This window comes from Oncorhynchus gorbuscha, linkage group LG01 (genome assembly GCF_021184085.1).
Source record: "Oncorhynchus gorbuscha isolate QuinsamMale2020 ecotype Even-year linkage group LG01, OgorEven_v1.0, whole genome shotgun sequence".
Classification (NCBI taxonomy): Eukaryota; Metazoa; Chordata; class Actinopteri; order Salmoniformes; family Salmonidae; genus Oncorhynchus; species Oncorhynchus gorbuscha.
The window spans coordinates 59227944-59240287 of record NC_060173.1 but is presented as its reverse complement, the minus strand read 5'-3'; the positions used below and the strand labels follow the sequence as shown (position 1 = coordinate 59240287).

The window sequence follows — 12344 nt, the reverse complement described above, 5'->3', positions numbered from 1 at the left end:
TTAAAGCAAATGTCCTGTTATTCTACACATTTTTCTATCATATGCTACCTTTATTGTTTGGGGGCCCCTGAATCCCTATCCACTGATGGAGAGTGATTTTTGCCTGATATTTACAGAAGGCTTTTGACTGGTTTCATAACATAGAAACATGCCCTATCTAGCGTACTCACTCTGTGGCTGGTTTCATAACATAGAAACATGCCCTATCTAGCATACTCGCTCTGTGGCTGGTTTCATAACATAGAAACATGCCCTATCTAGCGTACTCGCTCTGTGGCTGGTTTCATAACATAGAAACATGCCCTATCTAGCGTACTCGCTCTGTGGCTGGTTTCATAACATTGAGCATGTTTCTATCTAGCGTACTCGCTCTGTGGCTGGTTTCATAACATAGAAACATGCCCTATCTAGTGTACTCGCTCTGTGGCTGGTTTCATAACATAGAAACATGCCCTATCTAGTGTACTCGCTCTGTGGCTGGTTTCATAACATAGAAACATGCCCTATCTAGTGTACTCGCTCTGTGGCTGGTTTCATAACATAGAAACATGCTCTATCTAGCTGACTCTCTCTGTAAGAGGTCTGACTTATGTATGGCATCCCATTTCTGTCTCTGCGATTCGACTCTGGTGTAGCAACCAAAAGATGATACTAACTGAAAGCAAAAACAAGGCTCCTAATTCAGTTAAGCTATTACGATCAGGTCAGTTTCGGGAAGATTGAAGCACCAATTTCAGTCAAACAACCTTCAAAAAACCATTAACATTTGCTAAATAAATAGCAGAATAAGCTCAGCAGTAAAGTCCAGCTTGACTCACCTGGTTACTACGCATGAAGAATGTCTTGTCTGTGGATCCCTTCACTCCTCAGTTATACGACCAGATACAGCTGATTCAGACGGACATAAGCTACTGGTGTCCAAAGAGGCCATAAGCCAAACATTTTCCCTGCAGAAAGAGAGGCGGAGAGAGGGGGACAGGTGTGAGCAAAGTCCCCAAGTGAGTGAGTGAATGAGTGAGTGAGTGAGTGAGTGAGTGAGTGAGTGAGTGAGTGAGTCAGAGAGTGTTCATAGAGGAATTGGAACAGATTTCCAGATTCCTGCCCAGGCACAGCTCCACGTGTGGAGGAGAGGAGAGGGAAGGGCCTCTGGAGACTGGGCTGCTCAAACACATTAAATAAATAGAAAAATAACCTGGGCGGCAAGAGGCCCGGTGGCCCTGTGTGCATCACACGCTCAGGTAGAGGAATTATGTTACACGCTCCCTCGTTTAGCGGGAACTTCACAGATTCCTGCCGCTCAAGCCAGCCAGATAAGGCACATTAGCCAATGGTACATGAATAGGGCAAAAATAAAAATTAGAAACTGAAATCTTGTCATTTTAGGATTGTCATTAGTCAATGACCCAAGATTTGGGCTTGTTTACCTAGCGACAGCTTATAATTAGAGTCCTGTTAGCATCCTCAATGCAGAGACTTGGGGTTTGCATGTTATAGCAGGTTGTTAGAGAAATGGAAAATACAATATAGAACCAGGAACAGATATAGCCCTTGGTTCACTCCAGACCTGAATGCCCTTGACTAGCACAAAAACATCCTGTGACGTACTGCATTAGCATCCAATACCCCCGCGATATGCAACTTTTCAGGGAAGTTAGGAACCAATATACTCAGGCAGTTTGAAAAACCGTTGCTTTCCTAACAGAAATTTGCATCCTGTAGCCCAAACTCCAAAAAGCTCTGAAACACTGTCACCACCGATAAATCCGTGATAATTGAGAATTTCAATTTGCATTTTTCTACGGCTGGCCATGCTTTCCACCTGGCTACCCCTACCCTGGCCAACAGCTTTACACCCCCCACAGCAACTTGCCCAAGCCTCCCCCATTTCTCCTTCATCCAAATCCCGATAGCTGGTGTTCAGAAAGAGCTGCAAAATCTGGACCCCTACAAATCAGCCGGGCTAGACAATCTGGACCCTCTCTTTCTTAAATGATCTGCCGAAATTGTTGCAACCAATATTACTAGCCTGTTCAACCTCTTTCGTATCGTCTGAGATCCCCAAAGATTGGGAAGCTGCCGCGGTCATCCCCCTCTTCAAAAGGGGAGACAGATATAGGTCTGTAGCAGTTTGGGTCTATTCTACCCTACCCTTCTAAGATCTTCGAAAGCCAAGTTAACAAACAGATCACCGACCATTTCGAATCCCACTGTACCTTCTCCGCTATGCAATCTGGTTTCCGAGCTGGCCATTGGTGCAGCTGTATTCATACTGTGCAGCTGTATTCATCGACCTGGCCAAGGCTTTCGACTCTGTCAATCCCCACATTCTTATCGGCAGACTCAACAGCCTTGGTTATTCAAATGACTGCCTCGCCTGGTTCACCAACTACTTCTCAGACAGAGTTCAGTGTGTCAAATTGGAGGGCCTGTTGTCTGGACCTCTGGCAGTCTCTATGGGGTGTCACAGGGTTCAATTCTCGGGCTGACTCTTTTTCTCTGCATACATCAATGATGTCGCTCTTACTGCTGGTGATTCTCTGATCCACCTCTACGCAGACGACACCATTCTGTATACCTCTGGCCCTTCCTTCGACACTGCGTTAACTATCGTCCAGACGAGCTTCAATACCATACTCTCCTTCCGTGGCCTCCAACTACTCTTAAATGCAAGCAAAACTAAATGCATGCTTTTCAACCGATCGCTGCCTGCACCTGCCCGCCCGTCCAGCATCACTACTCTGGACGGTTGACTTACAATATGTGGACAACTACAAATACCTAGGTGTCTGGTTAGACTGTAAACTCTCCTTCCAGACTCGCATTCATTTATTTCGCAAACAAAGCATCCTTCACTCATGCTGCCAAACATACTCGTAAAACGTACTATCCTACCGATCCTTGACTTTGGCGATGTCATTTACAAAATAGCCTCCAACACTCTACTCAGCAAATTGGATGCAGTCTATCACAGTGTCATCTGTTTTATCACCAAAGCCCCATATATGACCCACCAATGCAACCTATATGCCCTCGTTGGCTGGCCCTCGCTTCATATTCATCGCCAAACCCACTGGCTCCAGGTCATCTATAAGTCTTTACTAGGTAAAGCCCCGCCTTATTTCAGCTCACTGGTCACCATAGCAGCACCCACCCGTAGCACGCGCTCCAGCAGGTATATCTCACTGGTCACCCCCAAAGCCAATTCCTCCTACGGCCGCCTTTCCTTCCAGTTCTCTGCTGCTGGAACAACTGGAACGAACTGCAAAAATCACTGAAGCTGGAGACTCATATCTCCCTCACTAGCTTTAAGCACCAGCTTCCAGAGCAGCTCACAGATCACTGCACTTGTACATAATCCATCTGTAAATAGCCCATCCAACTACCTCATCTCCATACTGTTATTTATTTTGCTCCTTTGCACCCCAGTATCTCTACTTGCACATTCATCTTCTGCAAATCTACCATTCAGTGTTTAATTGCTAAATTGTAATTATTTGCCAATATGGCCTATGTATTGCCTTACCTACCTTATCCTACCTCATTTGCACACATGGTATAGAGTTCTTCTTTTGTATTATTGACTGTGTGTTTGTTTAATCCATGTGTAACTCTGTGTTGATGTTAGTCGCACTGCTTTGCTTTATCTTGGCCAGGTCACAGTTGTAAATGAGAACTTGTTCTCAACTAGCCTACCTGGTTATATAAAGGTGAAATAAATAAATAAGTATTGACATAGGTATATGCCCTGTGTGTTCATATTGGGTGAGAGAATATTGTTTCTGTATCTAACAATGGAGAACTAGTGAGATTGTCCACAAGGCAAAGGCCTTTAATAATAATAATAATAATATATGCCATTTAGCAGACGCTTTTATCCAAAGCGACTTTAAGATTTGGTTACGTTTGGTCTTGATGGAATATTTTGGGCCTGCAGCAAATAACACTACACAATATTAGGCTTACTCAATTATTCAACCTCATCTTCACTGACACCCAGTGACACGCCCAACGCCACACTTCTCTCCGAGACAAACCATGACGCACTGAAAGAATAAGGATAATGTTTTTTAAAAACTACATCCCCCTCACCGACGAAGTCAATTGCTTTTTTCCCATTCTGACAGCATTGTTGAATCCTATTTTTCATTAAAACCCTATGACTCTCACCAGTACCACGGGTTAAGATCTTGCCTTGACCTCAATTTGTCTCCATCTGCAGGCATGGCATTCTGATTTCACCTTCCTTAGAGGCCGCTCCAGCAGACACAATGCTATATAAGGCCTTGGATGCACTGCACAGCACTGGATGCACTGTAGGACTACACAGGAGTGAGGGACAAAGTGCTTGAAGTAAGTGGAGACTGCCAGGTCGGAGGTCTATTTACGCTAAATCCTTTTTCATTTTTCCTTTCTAAGAGGGCCCGGGTTGCTCAACATGACTTGTCTCCTTGAATCGGAGTCCAACACTAACATGCCTATTTATTGTCTGCTTGTGGTCTGGGACCAGGAAGTGAGGGGAGATTTCGGCGTAGAGGGCACAGGACACGTCCTCCCCCTGAACACCCCTCCAGCTTCTACCTCAACAGGGAGCCCAGGGAGGAAAAACTTCACCCTTGCCCTTTACTGTCAGAATGGACCGCTCTCCAGGTGGTGGCTGCATAAGTGTTATCATTTCTGTATGTTTGTGCACGTGTGAGGGTTGTTGGGTAGGTGGGGTTGCTGCACTGTTTTGCTGGGGATTCTATTTCCAGAGTACGCTGAAGGGGCAGTGTTGCTGTGTGCGGAATACATAAATAAATTCCCTCTCTTTCCTGATCCCTCTCCTTGTCTCTCTCTGTCACTTTCCTCTTGGTCTGTTTCCCAATCATCTAGAATAGCTTCCCCTCCTTGTTTACACTCCAACCACTAATGCTGTAGATTAAAAGAGCTGAGAGGATTTTACTTTTTTGTTCTCAACTATCAGATCCTTTCAGACCAGTGGTTGTCATGAAGAAAAATTACAACAAAAGGATGGCCATTTAAGGATTTTAGGATGACAATACTCTCACTCGCTCGTGGTTGGAATTGAATGAACCCCATTTCTCATGGCTTCTCTTTCTCTCATCTATTCCTCTCTTTTCTCAACCTTTTTTCTCACTTCATTTGTCCCTAATTTTTTTCTCCGCTACTCTCTCTCAAGCTGGCAGGTACACACAGAGGAAATGGGAGACACTCTCTGACAGAGACAGTGACTTGGACATTTCCTCAGTGAAAACTATGTACTGAGCAAATGACAAATTGGATTTTTACCAAATTACCATAAAACAGACCATATATTCACCCTGCACACCCTAATTGACAAACAGACAAAACAAAGACAGTCTTCTCATGCTTTGTTGATTTCAAAAAAGCTTTTGATCCAATTTGGCATGAGGGTCTGCTATAGAAATTGATGGAAAGTCGTGTTGGGGGAAAAACATACATTATAAAATCCATGTACACAAACAACAAGTGTGTGGTAAAAATTGGCAAAAAACAGATATTTCTTTCAACAGGGCCATTGGGTGAGAAAGGGAAGCAGCTTAAGTGTGTGTGTATGTATGTATGTATGTATGTATGTATGTATGTATGTATGTATGTATGTATGTATGTATGTATGTATGTATGTATGTATGTATGTATGTATGTATGTATGTATGTATGTATGTATGTATGTATGTATGTGCATGCATGCATATGTATGCATGCATGCATGCATGCATGCATGCATGCAAATTAGAGTTGAAGTTGAAAGTTTACATACACCTTAGCCAAAAACATTTACTCAGTTTTTCACGATTCCTGACATTTAATCCTATCAAGTTTAAGAATGTGAAATGTCAAAATAATAGAGAGAATGATTTATTTCAGCTTTTATTTATTTCATCACATTCCCAGTGGGTCACATTTTTACATACACTCAATTAGTATTTGGTAGCATTGCCTTTAAAATTGTTAAACTTGGGTCAAACATTTCAGGTAGCCTTCCACAAACTTCACACAATAAGTTAGGTGAATTGTGTCCCATTCATCCTGACAGAGCTGGTGTAACTGAGTCAGGTTTGTCGGCCTCCTTGCTCGCACACGCTTTTTCAGTTCTGCCCACAAATGTTCAATAGGGTTGAGGTCAGGGCTTTATGATGGCCACTCCAATACATTGACTTTGTTGACCTTAAGCCATTTTGCCACAACTTTGGAAGTATGCTTGGAGTCATTGTCCAAGCTTGAACTTCCTGACTGATGTATTGAGATGTTGCTTCAATATATCCACATCATTTTCTTTCCTCATGATGCCATCTATTTTGTGAAGTGCACCAGTCCCTCCTGCAGCAAAGCACCCCCAAAGCACCCGTGTAGCCTGGGGATGCTGCCACCCCCGGGCTACACGGTTGGGATGGTGTTCTTCGGCTTACAAGCCTCCCCCTTTTTCCTCCAAACATAACGATGATCATTATGGCCAAACAGTTCTATTTTTCTTCCATCAGACCAGAGGATATTTCTCCAAAAAGTACGATCTTTGTCCCCATGTGTAGTTGCAAACCGTAGTCTGGCTTTTTTATGGCGGTTTTGGACCAGTGGCTTCTTCCTTACTGAGCGGCCTTTTAGGTTATGTTGATATAGGACTCGTTTTACTGTGGATATAGATGCTTTTGTACCCGTTTCCTCCAGCATCTTCACAAGGTCCTTTGCTGTTGTTTTGGGATTGATTTGCACTTTTCACACCAAAGTACGTTCATCTCTAGGAGACAGAACGCGTCTCCTTCCTGAGTGGTATGACGGCTGCGTGGTCCCATGGCATTTATACTTGCTTGTTTGTACAAATGAACGTGGTACCTTCAGGCGTTTGGAAATTGCTCACAAGGATGAACCAGACTTGTGGAGGTCTACAATTGTTTTTCTGAGGTCTTGGCTGATTTCTTTTGATTTTCCATTGTTGTCAAGCAAAGAGGCACTGAGTTTGAAGGTAGGCCTCCAATTCACTCAAATGATGTCAATTAGCCTATCAGAAGCTTCTAACGCCATGACATCATTTAGTGTATTTAAACTTTTTAAACAGTGAAATAATCGGTCTAAACAATTATTGGAAAAATTACTTGTGTCATGCACAAAGTAGATGTCCTAACTGACTTGCCAAAACTATAGTTTGTTAATAAGAAATTTGAGTTTTAATGACTCCAACCTAAGTGTATGTAAACTTCTGACTTCAAATGTATATATACTGGGATCATGTGACAGATAACGTGACACTTAGATTGCACACAGGTGGCTTTATTTCACTAATTATGGGACTTCTGAAGGTACATGGTTGCACCAGATCGTATTTAGGGGCTTCAAAGCAAAGGGGGGTGAATACATTTGCACGCATCACTTTCCTGTTTTTTATTTTGTTGAAACAAGTTTTTTTTCTCAATTTCACTTCACCAAATTTGGACTATTTTGTGCATGTCCATTACATGAAATACAAATTAAAATTAGGTCATAATGCAACAAAATAGGAAAAACGCCAAGGCACTGTGACATAATAAAAAATCCCCGTAAGAAGTATGTGGACACCTGATCGTCGAACATCTCGTTCCAAAATTATGGCAATTTCTCTATGGACCTCGCTTTGTGCAAGGGGGCATTGTCATGCTAAAACAGGAAAAGGCATTGGCCAAACTGTTGCCACAAAGTTGGAAGCACAGAATAGTCTAGAATGTCTATTATTTATCCTCCACCATACTTTACAGTTGGCACTATGCATTTGGGCAGGTAGGGTTCTCCTGGTATGCACTAAAACATTTACATTACATTTAATTACATAAAACCACATTTGTACGTTGGACTGCTACCCAATAATGGTAAAGCAGCCTTCACTGGTTCTAACGGCAGACCTATCTAACATTCAATATGTACTGCACTGACACAAATGACAGATTATTGATTGAAAGCTTCTCTAATGTCAACCACGTAAAGTATGGTGTACTGCAGGGAATCTCTCTACTGTGTGTCCATGTAAATGGATGATTCACAACCTACAAAGCACTACATGGGCTTGCTCCTACCCATATTTCTGATTTGGTCCTGTCGTACATACCTACACATACACTATGGTCACAAGACGCAGGCCTCCTAACTGTTCCTAGAATTTCTAAGCAAACAGCTGGAGGCAGGGCTTTCTCCTATAGAGCTCCATTTTTATGGAATGGTTTGCCTACCCATGAGAGAGATGCAGACTCGGTCTCGACCTTTAAGTCTTTATTGAAGACTCATCTCTTCAGTAGCTCCTATGATTGAGTGTAGTCTGGCCCAGGAGAGTGAAGGTGAATGGCAAGGCACTGGAGCAACGAACCACCCTTGCGGTCTCTGCCTGGCCGGTTCCCCTCTTTCCACTGGGATTCTCTGCCTCTAACCCAATTACAGGGGCTGAGTCACTGGCTTACTGGTGCTCTTTCACGCCGTCCCTAGGAGGGGTGCGTCACTTGAGTGGGTTGAGTCACTGACGTGATCTTCCTGTCTGGGTTGGCCGGTTGGGTTGTGCCGTGGCGGAGATCTTTGTGGAGATCTCAGCCTCCAGTATTTATACTGCAGTAGTTTGTCGGGGGGCTAGTGTCAGTCTGTTATATCTGGAATATTTATCCTGTCTTCTCCAGTGTCTAATGTGAATTTAAGTATGCTCTCTCTAATTCTCCCCTTTTCTCCCCTTCTCTCGCAGATGACCAGAGCCCTAGGACCATGCCTCAGGACTACCTGGCCTGATGACTCCTTGCTGTCCTCAGTCCATCTGGCCGTGCTGCTGCTCCAGCTGTTCTGCCTGTGGCTATGGAACCCTGACCTGTTCACCGGACATGCTACCTGTCTCAGACCTTCTGTTTTCAACTCTCTAGATACAGCAGGAGTGGTAGAGATACTCTTAATGATTGGCTATGAAAAGCCAACTGACATTTACTCCTGAGGTGCTGACCTGTTGCAACATCCACTATTATTATTTGACCATGCTGGTCATTTATGAACATTTGAACATCTTGGCCATGTTCTGTTATAATCTCTACCCGGCACAGCCCGAAGAGGACTGGCCACCCCTCATAGCCTGGTTCTTCTCTAGGTTTCTTCATTGGTTCTGGCCATTCTATGGAGTTTTACCTAGCCACAGTGCTTGTACACCTGCATTGCTTGCTGTTTGGGGTTTTAGGCTGTGTTCCTGTACATCACTTTGAGATATCATCTGATGTAAGAAGGGCTTTATAAATACATTTGATTTGATGATTTAACCATGTACACATCAGCAACCACAGCTAATGATGTGACTGAAACCCTTAGAAAAGAGTTGCAGTCTGTTTTGGAACGGGTGGCCAGTAATAAACTGGTCCTTAACATCTCTAAATCTAAGAGCATTGTATTTGGTACAAATCATTCCCTATATTCTATAATGTAGTAATGAATAGTGTGGCTGTTGAACAAGTTGAGGAGACTAAATTACTTGGTGTTACCTTGGATTGTAAACTGTCATGGTCAAAACATATAGATTCAATGGTTGTAAAGATGGGGGGGGGTCTGCTTTTTTGACACCACACTCCAAAGAAAGTGCTGCAGACTCTAGTTTTATATCATCTTGATTATTGTCCAGTTTTATGGTCAAGTGCTCCAAATTAAGACCTAGTAAAGATGCAGCTGACCCAGAACAAACTCACATGACTTTTTCTTCATTGTAATCATTGTATTAATACAATGCATGCTATGTCTCTCTTGGCAAAGAGTTGAGGAAAGACTGAATGCGACACTTCTTGTTTTTATAAGAAACATTAATGTGTTAGAATTTCCAAATTGTTTGCATAGTCAACTTACAAAAAGCACTGACAAACACACTTGCGCCACCAGGGTTATTTTTCACAGTCCCCAGGTCCCCTAGAACAAATTCAAGGAAACATACAGTATTATACCGAGCCATTAGTCTATGGAACTCCCATCTTTTCAGCACAAGTGAACAGCAAAGAGTATCATTATATTATTGATCAACTGACTATGACTTTTCAGATCACCCAGCAGTGCTATTTGCAAAGTTAATTCCAGGTAAATGTTGCAATTCTTCAGCCATTCCTGAACCTACGACCAAAAACAAGCTACACATGGACAGTACAAAAACAAATGATCTAATGATCCTGAGTCTTCGCAGCAAAATCTGCAGAGCTGGGATGGTTGTATCCCCCATCTTTCTAAAATTCTATTGTTGCAAGACTTTTGTATAATTTAAAATGAAAAACTAAGTTTTAAATGACGCGCCATTTTGAGTATCAGTTCATAAACCACATGGCATGGAATCGGAACATCAAAAATCTAATCTATTTTGCAATTATAGGGTATGAAAATGTTGTCCCACTCCTCTTCAGTGGCTGTGCGAAGTTGCTGGATATTGGTGGGAACTGGAACATGCTGTCGTACACAGCATCCCAAACATGCTCAAAAGGGAACATGTCTGGTGAAGTATACAGGCCATCGAAGAACTGGGACATTTTCATCTTCCAAGAATTGTGTACCGATCCTTGTGAAATGGGGCCGTGCATTGTCATGCTGAAACATGAGGTGATGGTGGCAGATGAATGGCACGACAATGGCCCTCAGCATCTCGTCACGGTATCTCTGTGCATTCAAATAACCGTCGATAAAATGCAATTGTGTTCGTTGTCCATAGCTCATGCCTCCCCATACTATAACCCAACCGCCACCATGGGGGACTCTGTTCACAATCAGCAAATCCCTCACACATACACGTGGTCTGCGGTTGAGGCCAGTTGGACACCGTGTAAAATTCTCTAAAATGACGTTAGACGTGGCGAATGGTAGTGAAATGATCATTCAATTATTTTGCCACAGCTCTGGTGGACGTACCTGCAGTCAGCATGCCAATTGCACGTTCCCTCAAAACTTGAGGTCTGTGGCATTGTATTGAGTGAAAAAAACTGCACCTTTTAGAGTAGCCTTTTATTGTCCTCTACACAAGTTGCACCTGTGTAATGAACATGCTGTTTAATCAGCGTCTTGATATGGCACACCTGTCTGGTGGATGGATTATTTGAGAGAAATAAGCTTTTTGTGTGCATATGGAACATTTCTAGGGTATTTTATTACAGCTCACGAAACATGGGACCAACACTTCACATGTTGCGTTCATATTTGGTTCAGAACGGATAATCTCCACACGTGTGGTTCCCACCATGAAGCATGGAGGAGCAGGTCTGATGGTGTGGAGGTGCTTTGCTGGTGATACTGTCTGTGATTTATTTAGAATTCAAGGCACACTTAACCAGCATGGCTACCACAGCGTTCTGCAGCAATCCCCCATCCCATCAGGTTTGCGCATAGTGGGACTATCAGTTGTTTTTTAACAGGACAATGACCCAACACATCTTCAGGCTGTGCAAGGGCAATTTGACCAAGAAGGAGAGTGAGGGAGTGCTGCATCAGATGACCTGGCCTCCACAATCCCTCGACCTCAACCAAATTAAGATGAGTTGGACCACAGGTTGAAGTAAAAGCAGCCAACAAGTGCTCAGCATAAGTAAGAACTCCTTCAAGACTGTTGGAAAAGTATTCCAGGTTAAGCTGGTTGAGAGAATGCATAGAGTGTGCAAAGCTGTCAAGGTAAAGGGTGGCTACTTTGAACAATTGTAAATCACAAATATATTTGTATTTGTTTAACACTTATTTGGTTACTACATGATTACATATGGTTTATTTCATCATTTTGATGCCTTCACTATTCTACAATGTAGAAAATATTTTAAATAAAGAAAACCCTTGAATGAGTTGGTGTGTCCAAATTTTTGAATAGTACTGTATGGTACTGAAAACATTGTGGTACTGTACACACACTTATCATAACCTGGTTGTAATCCACATGAATCAGCATACAACGACAGCTTTGTTTTTAAGCCTTGGCTTTATAGCCCCTTGATATAATTGTTGGATCAGATTTTAATAATAAACATTTAGATGGACATTGAATAGATATGCCGATAGTGTACAACCTTGTTATACTCTGACAGTTTAATACTTTGAGAAGTAGCCATTACTTACTATTTTACACCTAGGGTTACTATACACTTAATTATCCATATGTGAAATATTCCAGGCATTTATATACAGTTGAAGTCGGAAGTTCACATACACATAGGTTGGAGTCATTAAAACTCGTTTTTCAACCAATCAATAAATGTCTTGTTAACAAACTATAGTTTTGACAAGTCGGTCAGGACATCTACTTTGTGCATAACACAAGTAATTTTTCCAAACAATTGTTTACAGACAAATTATTTCACTTGTAATTCACTGTATCACAATTCCAATGG

The 12344-nt window shown here is 42.4% G+C and overlaps 1 protein-coding gene across 2 annotated transcripts in view; it reads right to left on the bottom strand.

Moving 5' to 3' along the window:
- peak1 (pseudopodium-enriched atypical kinase 1) overlaps positions 1-12344 on the bottom strand; it is a 247211-nt gene that overhangs the window by 195745 nt on the left and 39122 nt on the right. Inside the window, exon 3 of one of the 2 annotated variants that reach the window (XM_046357731.1) lies at positions 819-947. The exons of the other annotated variant lie outside the window; for it this stretch is intronic. The gene's annotated coding sequence lies outside the window, so the exon portion shown is untranslated. The remainder of the gene's footprint in view (positions 1-818; positions 948-12344) is intronic. 2 annotated transcript variants of the gene reach the window in all.